The sequence below is a fragment of the Meleagris gallopavo genome, chromosome 1, assembly GCF_905368555.1.
Source record: "Meleagris gallopavo chromosome 1, MGAL_WU_HG_1.1, whole genome shotgun sequence".
In the NCBI taxonomy this organism is placed as follows: domain Eukaryota; kingdom Metazoa; phylum Chordata; class Aves; order Galliformes; family Phasianidae; genus Meleagris; species Meleagris gallopavo.
The window spans coordinates 24633836-24642166 of NC_139404.1; positions in this window are offsets into that span (position 1 = coordinate 24633836).

Sequence of the window (8331 nt, forward strand, 5' to 3'; positions counted from 1 at the left end):
GAAGGTGTTAGATTTTACATACCTACTTTAATACTTTTTTTTAAAGTTAAAGAAAAGTATTCTGTGACAAAGCCAATTGCAAGTCAGGGCTAGATTTGGTTCATTATCATTAAAGAATCTGCATTTTTTAAGTGAGCTTTAGAATAACATTGTTGATTCTGTCATGATGTAAGCATATGACATTTGCCAAGAGCTGTATTTCATAAGGCTGGTTTAGGATAGAGCCCAGCTCATAAGAATCTTGATAGGAGATTATTCCTTTCAATAACTTTCATAATGTAATTATACTCATGTGATGATTATGAATATAATACTGCAGGGAATGAAGTCAACGTTAAAATCCCATTATTTAAAATTAGGCAGGAGCACACCCATGTTAGTGTAGCCAGAAAATACTTGTGCATATAACAGTACATCTACACTGATGGGAATGTTTCTTCACAGATACACACAAAATCAGAGTGTCCCTGTACTGCTGATAAACCTTTCCCTGTTGTATTCCACTGGGAGCTGTTAGCAGTGCTGTGTGACATCCAGAGAGAAGGCGCGTTTAACACAACAGCAAGCACTCAGGTGAGTTTAAAGTTTCACTTTGTGGTTAGGAGCACTTTCGGATCAAGTAAGTAGTTTCCAGGTGATGCTGAGCCAAACCAAAAGACCACTCCATCGGTGTAGTTTTATGTTCTGCTTTCCTCTACTTGATGACGTGGAGTCTTTCTAGCAGGTGGTCTCAAGGCAAGCTCTGAGGAAAACATGAGCGAGCATTCTGATTTTGGTCACTTCTTTTGGCTTCATTTTACCTCTAATATGAACAAAAAATGCTTGTGGAGGATCAGGCATGGCCATGGCAGTGGCCCAGGCACTGGGCACAGCCGTCCCACGCGACTCGTTTGGAGCCGTGTGCCTGTGCCAGCCCCTCATAGGTATGGTGGCTGTGTCTGCCCTCGGTCTGCCAGGGATGTTTTTAATAGCATGCTCATTATACAGAAATATTTTCATTTGACAGACAATTTAAATGATCCCATAAAAGCTGCAATTACCATCAGGACAAATCCAGCTCTGATTGACTCCCACGTTAGCTCCCAAAGTTTGATTCCCAGGTAAGAGACAAGATTTTACCCTTTCTTCTTTCTTACATAAGCTCTTTCACCAATATCTGTCTCCCATGTTAATACACTGAAGAACATCTCAAAATTCTGTCTTAATCTACCCCAAAAACTACTTCTGAAATAAGAAGCACTATTATCATCACTTTACCAAGGAGGAACTGTAGAACAGAGAAAACCACTGCTTTGTCTAAAACAAGACAGGTAGGCAACCTCTAGAGAAGCAGAGAGAGGAAAGTAGGTCTTACATAGAATTCTCTTTCTGAAGGTCCAACAGTCCTAAAGAAAACATCTTTTTGCTGCCTAAATGGGTCAGGAAGGGAAGCCTGATGTCAAAATACTATTAAAAGGGCAACTTGGAAATTAGGACATTTGATTACGCAGCCAATTCTGAAAATATTTCCTTTTGCCAATTCTTCTGTTTTGTTTTGTTACTCTGTATGTCAGTAGCTTATTTGCGTAGCTTGCTGCTCATATAGCCTGTTTGTAAGCGTTTCTTGTGATTCAGGGAAGAAATCAGTTATTTGGATCATCTGGTCACGGGGTCACCAAATGCAGCAGGTCCTCTTGGTCACCTCAGACAAGCTGGCTTTTGAGCTCAGCTGGATATTTGGAGGCACCCAGGACACCCTGGAAAGGTTCTCCACAGTTTGGGTGTTTCCAGTTTCTGAATGTGTAACGATAGGTAGAAATTTTACATCTTGAATTAGTTATTGATGCTTTTCTCAGAGCTAAAACATATTACCAACATGTTGCTGGTATGTGCTAGTGCTCTTTAATGACAGTAATGATGTAATAACTGTTAACATTATTTATCTTAGAAGACTGCAAAGTGTCTCACCACACACATCCTATCAGCATTAATCAGGGAAGAGGCCTAATCCCAACACAAACATGTCAAGGGAATGGCCAGGGTGGAGGTGTAGCTGGAGATTAAAAGGAAAGGCTGCTCCTTTTTAGGAAGGAAAGGAAGGTCTCCAGACTCTTCCCCTGCATGGGGTGGCCTCTGTGCTAGGAGTGGGTTTGCTCCACTCCCCACACCTGGGCAAGACTCTGCTCACTTTACTTCAGGTGTGTTTGAAGAAGCTCAAGTTGGAATCCTCAGCCTGGCCTCTTTTTATAGTTAATGACAGCGCGGAGGGAAACAACTGACATCTAACAACTGAAAATGTAATTAGCTCATCTAAAACGCAAAACAGTTTTTCTTTGTATATTGTATGTGAGATACATGACATAGATGCTTCTTCTCTGGATCTGTCAGCTGAATACTGGCAGTTAGAAAAGAAGAACCTGCATTTTTTTTGCCTGATTACTGTGAAGGAAGCACCTAGGCAAATGCAAGAGATGGAGCTTTTAAACCAATTAATCTGGATCAAGCCTCAGTGGAAATATTCTTACTCAATTTTTTTTATCTGTGGTTTAGTCCAAGAGATTTTGAAGTAGATCATTTTTTGCTTCAAAAGAGAAAGCAGACAAAACCCACAAATAAAAATACAAAACCCCAACTCTTATGCAGCTCCTAATTTTTTCCAAAATTTCTTGTCTCAAAACGTTTGTTGCTTTTTTCCATTATGAAATGTAACATTAGACCCCTCACCATAGAGTCCTCTCTCCTTCTTCAGAATAAAGAAGCAGCAAAATTTGTATGGATAATGTTACTAGCTGTGAAAATTAACAGCTTCATTAAGTTTTCATTAAAGGCAGGGCTAATGAGATACTCTGGACTACTGATCTATTTCTGCCACAGCGGTGTTGGAGACAGTTTCAAAACGGACACCTGGGCTATCCTGTTTCTTTTTGCTGTTTATATTCTAACAGCTCCAGCATCTGACTAACATTTGCTTTATATGAAGCAGATCAACATTTTTTCAATCAGAAACTTTCCAGGAGGGGGAAGTCCTTAGTGTCTAACTACCACGGAGCTTATTAGCTTGTCATTTGGAAAGGAGCTGATGCTTGAGCCAGCCGGCAGTGCAGCACAGCATTTGCTGAGAACAACTCTATTTGTGTATTCCTGGCTTCACTTCCCTGGTGGATGCTGCAGGGCTTGCTGGAACAAGGGAGGAAAGCTCATGCTGGTTGCACAAAAATTTGGAGTTGATATATTGTCTTTGAATAAGATTGCATTAGTTAGCCATCCTCCTAGGAGAAAAGACAGGTCTTGATGGATGGGACCTACCCAATGGCATCAACCTAACCTTTCCCATGTGATGGAAGCTTCATGGGCCATCCTGCTTTGCCTTGGCACACAGCCAGCACTGAAAGCAATTGCTCACAGCACAAGTGCAAAGGTGATATCAGCCAGGGGATTCAAGTGAAACCACTTGTTAAATTCTGTATGACCTTTTCCTTAATTTGCAATAGGGAAGTTGCATTGCCCCGAGAAGACTAGAAGAGGACAAGGCTATGTCTTTCTTTAGGTATTAGTTGTTCTGCATTTTTAACATTTTGAAAAATATACTGCAGTGCTTTCATGAGCATATTCATGGTGTTATTTTGCATCCCACTTTCCCAATAAGCTGCATTTTATTAGAGAAATCTGATATAAATTAACATAGACCTGCCATTTGGTAGGTTTGCTAAATAACAAAGTCAGGATAAGATGTTCTAAATAAAACAAAAGTAGAGAGAAATTGCCATTCCTTTTTAATATTTCTGTTACAACTGAAAATGAAAACGGGTTTTGAGGACTGCCTGTTTTCAGGGCGTGATGTTCTGATTTCTGGTCAGGATACGATCACGCCTAAATTCAGCATCCTGCACGAGTCTGTGCAGGCACCCAGCACTGAGCGCTCAGGAACACGACAGATGCCTCACAAGAGCCAGGCTCCTCGTCCTTGCACAATGGCTTCTGCCTTTTCTTAAGAAAATCATTTCTCTTTGTTGGCTTTTGGAAATAAAGCAGATGTCCCAACAAATTCTCCAGATTTTTAAAATTGGGGTGATACATTTCCTAGTGACATTTAGATATTTTAAAAGAAAACGAATGTTTCAGGACACGGTAAGAAGAAAACCATGACACTGCCACCTGGTGGATTCTGAGATAATATCTACATCATATCATACCGTCATTATTTGGGTATTGGCATAAATGTGCGTGGCACGTCGTGGTCAACTAATAGCTCGTTTCTTTCCCACAGAAAATATAGCATATAAAAATATAGATTTTTGTAAACTAAGACATTCAGTTTAACTAACGATATAGATAGGAATCCTGCTATGATTTGTGTAAGCACCTGCATCAGTTAAGCTCTTAACACATTCTGTTATAAAGCACGTTAGCAGTGCTTTAAAAGCAATATTAGTCTAAATGTGTTACACACCCAGTTCCACGATACCATCCCTGAAAGCTAATGCTATCTTGAGAAGTAGTGATCCTTGTAAATTGTGCTTGGGAACAAATTTGAAGTTCATTGAAGGCTGTCAATACAAGGATTAAAGGACTTGTTCACGTGTAGTTGTATGTTGTAATTTAATCTGAATCCATAACTCACTTCTAAGAAGGTCTGTGATATGTGCGTCTTTCAAATCTTTTCTGCTCTGGTGTGTTGACATACAAATAACATGGACCAAGAAATTCCCTATTGTATTGGAGTGAGTGAATTAAGAAAAAGGAAAAAAACCCAGAGCAATCTCCCTTTTCCTGAAGGATCTGAACCATTTCATCAGCTCATCATCAGTTACTAACTAATGAATCATAGCACAAGGAGAAAAATCTGCAAAATATATTGTAGCAACTTCAGTGTCTTCCTTGTGTTTCGAGTTTGCAGGGAACCGTACAAGGATGTCAAAATCCTGTGCCTGTAGGAGCCAGTGTTTGAAGGAGTGCTTCTCACAGAACATTGATGCGATGCAATATGAAGCAAGAGCCCATTCTGAAATCAGCTGTAGCAAGACAGTGATATCAATATTTGTATCAAGACAGCTCGCCTCTCTAGGGGAATGAAAAAATAGCCCTTTTGCCTGTTTCAAAATGAGATATGGAGGCGTTTGTGAAAAGAGAACTGTTGATGTACACAAAGATGAACCAGAAGCTAAGCAGAGGGCCTTAAAACCCTTAAATAAACAATTTTTGAAGACTTGCTTAGAACTAAAATGGGAAAACAGACTCCATCACTGGCATAAAATCCATTGTGGTTCACATTTAAGACTAGACAGTGATTCATACTGTTTCACTAGACTCAGCATGCTGCAAAAGGCACTCGAAATAATTAACACATAGAATTAAACTACTTAGATTTCACATCATCAAACATTTAACTTTCCGTAATTCCCTCTGCAGCTGTGGTTTATTTGCATTTATTATTTTCCCTATTTACCACTTCTCTGTTGCTTTTTAAGTTGCTCATACTTCCTTCTTCTGTAAGTCTGAACACTGGCTCATTGTTTTTGTTTTTAGCTCTTGCATCTTACTCATACTCACAATTCTGATGGCTAGTTAAAAAAATGCATTGCATCAAATATGGTCCTCAAATTGCTGAAAAGAGTTTTCTGTTTATTTATTTTAATCATTGATGTAGCCTTACTTGGTATTCATAACATGCTTACTCATTACTGCAGTTTGATTGTTTAATACTGGCAAGAATGTCTCTAAATATTTTTTCTATTTTGCTCACAAAAAATATTAATTTTATTTTGATTAGGTTTAAGAAAAAACACACATGAAGAGGAAGTCTCATTATATCTGAAAGCTTGTATCAAGTAATATAGATCAGAGTCCTCAATATGACAAAGTCAGTGGATTTGTGGAGACAAAGACCCAACAGATAATTTGAGAAAAAATGGACATGTGAAATATTAAAAAAACAGCCTTGACAAAAATGCACTTTGAAGGTAATGTCACACTGCAAAACCTCAGGAAGTATTTATAAACAGAGCAATGAAAGAGAGATCCAAAGAGAGACACTGATTACATATGTAAAAAAAGACTGTATTGGGTCAGGACAAAAATCCAGAAAACCTGTCAAAATCTGACAATCATCCAGAGCATATGTTTGTGGAAGAAGCATACGGACAAGGCAAACAAGCAAGAATGTTTTCCCTAGTTTTCCTGCCCAGACTTCCTGAGCCATCTGTTGATTCCCCAGGCATTTGTTCCTGATGGATGCTTCCTCCATGACTTTTTCTTATCTCTCTCTGTATTTTTGACACTTCTTGCCATCAAAGTGTCCTCTGTCGATGAGTTCTCCTGTTTAACTAGAATCTATGTGAAAAGAGCCCATATTCTCCTGTTTTAATCCCTCTGCCTCTTTATTTCATTTGATCTTTTCTCATTCCTTCATTCTGAGAAATAATGAACAACTCTCTTCATATTTTTTTTTTTATACTTACACTTATTTGTGCTACTTCTATTTTACCCTCATTGTCCTTTCTCTAGGCTGGTAAATCCCAGCTGATTTAGTCTCTTTTTTGAACATCATCCTTGTCATTGTATTCAAAACCTCTTCTACAAAACTATTCTACCGTGTTTTAGTGACAGTCCCAGAAATCCTTGACAACAGGTATATTCAGAATTAATAAGCTTTTCTCAATGATACAATATTTCAAATTTCAAGGACATACAGGTTACCCTTACAGGATGTTTTTATTTCAGTTTCAGAGAAGGAGTTGGTCTCTCGGGTCTCAGTACACAAATTAATGCATGCTGGGTGTGAACTGCACTCTCACATGTGCGTAATTGTTTCTTCATTGTTTTTACAATTTGTTGCATGGATCTGGCTGCATAATTCCATGCCCTGTACTTTCTCAGTCAATTTGGGGAGAATCTATTTATCCCTCAAGGGAAATTATGGGAAAGTACTGGCAGACTACCAGCTTTTCTTGAATTAGTCAGCACCTTCACTGCAAAATACGAGTGTGAAGAAAACAGGGGTTTAAGTGTAGCCTGCAGTGGGATAATTTATTTACTCTCAAGGTATCACCACAACAGGGTAAAATACTTTTTGTTGTTTGCATGTGTATAGCACAGCTATCATCTGGGTAAGAGTTTTGGTTTATTCTGCTGTGTGTTCACAAAGTATTTTGGCGAAGATTTTTGCAAAGTTTTTGAAAATGCTGCTGTTATTACTCTCGATATTTGGTGCTTGGTATTTGTCAGATTAGTAACAGTAACAAGGTTGTTCAGAGAACACTTGTTCACTTGTTATAAAACATGGAGTAAAGACAGAAAGAGCTGGTCAAAATCACCATTCACAGACAGGATCTCAGAAGAAACCAAATGCTTGGGTCTTCCTTCTGTTGACACTCACCAATGCTGTTAAGCTGCCATAGACCCCCAATTTTGTTGATGAGCTGTTTTTCATAGAGCTCATCACCTCAGAATTCAAAACATAAAGCTCAAGCTCCTGTAATTGCTGAAAATGAGATTCACCTCACCTAATTTTAAGAGTGTGAAAGCCTGGTATGTAATGTAAACTAGTGAAATCCTATCTGTAGTCAGTGAAAGATAGATGGATCCATCTTGAGAGCACCCACTCTGTCCATTTTAGATTTCACTTTCCTAGTGCCCTCAGCAGCTCATATGACAGCTGTAGTGTTGACATTTTAGAAAGTTAGAGTAGTTGCCAGTTTAATTCCATCATGAGTGCTATTGTAGAATAATATTCAGAAAGAAAACAATGTCATTTTAAAGGGACAGGGTTGCTTCCACAAAAGAAAAGCCTAAGGGAAAACCTGAGACAATCTTGCCAGTCACATTATTCCTCTCAAGACATCTGGAGTCAGCTCTTTACTGGGCTCCTGAGCTGATCTACACAATTCAGGAGTGGGAGGACAGTCATAACTCAGTCTTAAGAACCAAGCAAGAGAGATGTAAATTAAAATGGTAAGTCAGCAGCGATTCTCAGAGAGCAGATGTTAGACATAGTGCTTGGCTCTTACTGTCCTGCAGCTTCAGCCTTCTCTCAGCATTTTTCAGAATCAGAGCTTACTTCCCAGAGGCAAGGTGTGTGAACGTTTGGGCATGTGCACTAAGTTCAGAGGCAGGATGAGGTGAGGTGCAGTGAGAAGTACCCCCATAAAGCTCCAGCTCTTTGCCTTCCTTACCTTCCCCTACCGCCTTACCTACCAGCCAGTTGGCTTGGACTGGAATACTCAGAAGCTGGGTGGCTATGCTTTAGGCTGGGGCTTTGTGAAGGCTCTGCACAGCTGACCTTGCCTCGAGACATCTGCTCTCAGTGTCCAGCACTGCTAGACAGAAAGTAGCTGGTGAATGCAGTGTTTCACA